The sequence below is a fragment of the Myzus persicae genome, unplaced genomic scaffold (assembly GCF_001856785.1).
Source record: "Myzus persicae strain clone G006 unplaced genomic scaffold, MPER_G0061.0, whole genome shotgun sequence".
Classification (NCBI taxonomy): Eukaryota; Metazoa; Arthropoda; class Insecta; order Hemiptera; family Aphididae; genus Myzus; species Myzus persicae.
This window is the reverse complement of record NW_019102784.1, coordinates 1-359: the sequence shown is the minus strand read 5'-3', so window position 1 is coordinate 359 and position 359 is coordinate 1. Positions and strand designations below refer to the sequence as shown.

Here is a 359-nt window from a genome sequence, read left to right as displayed (position 1 = left end):
AAAAGTGTTTAAAATTGTATACGTTCAACAATGTAGAAACTGAAAATTATTTTATCTGGTGATTCAATGATCATGAGTATTCATGACATTTCATGTTGTATAAACGCGTTCATAGTTCAGTTTCTGAAATATTAATTATGTGGAGCAATCGACAATCACAAATTAATTATTGTTATTGATAATAATCCAATGATATAAACCAATATAGAAAGGCTAAAAAAAGGAATATTTTACTAATTAATGATGAAAAATGCATAATTATTGTTAGCAGAGCGTGGTTTCGATCCACGGACCTCTGGGTTATGGGCCCAGCACGCTTCCACTGCGCCACTCTGCTTGTGAGGAATGTACTTCGGCCA

The 359-nt window shown here is 33.4% G+C and overlaps 1 non-coding gene across 1 annotated transcript; it reads right to left on the bottom strand.

Annotated features, from left to right (window-relative positions):
- Positions 1–265: 265 nt before the first annotated feature.
- Positions 266–337, bottom strand: Trnam-cau. The gene has a single exon. It is a non-coding gene; the product is annotated as a tRNA-Met (tRNA).
- Between the last annotated feature and the right edge of the window lie 22 nt (positions 338–359).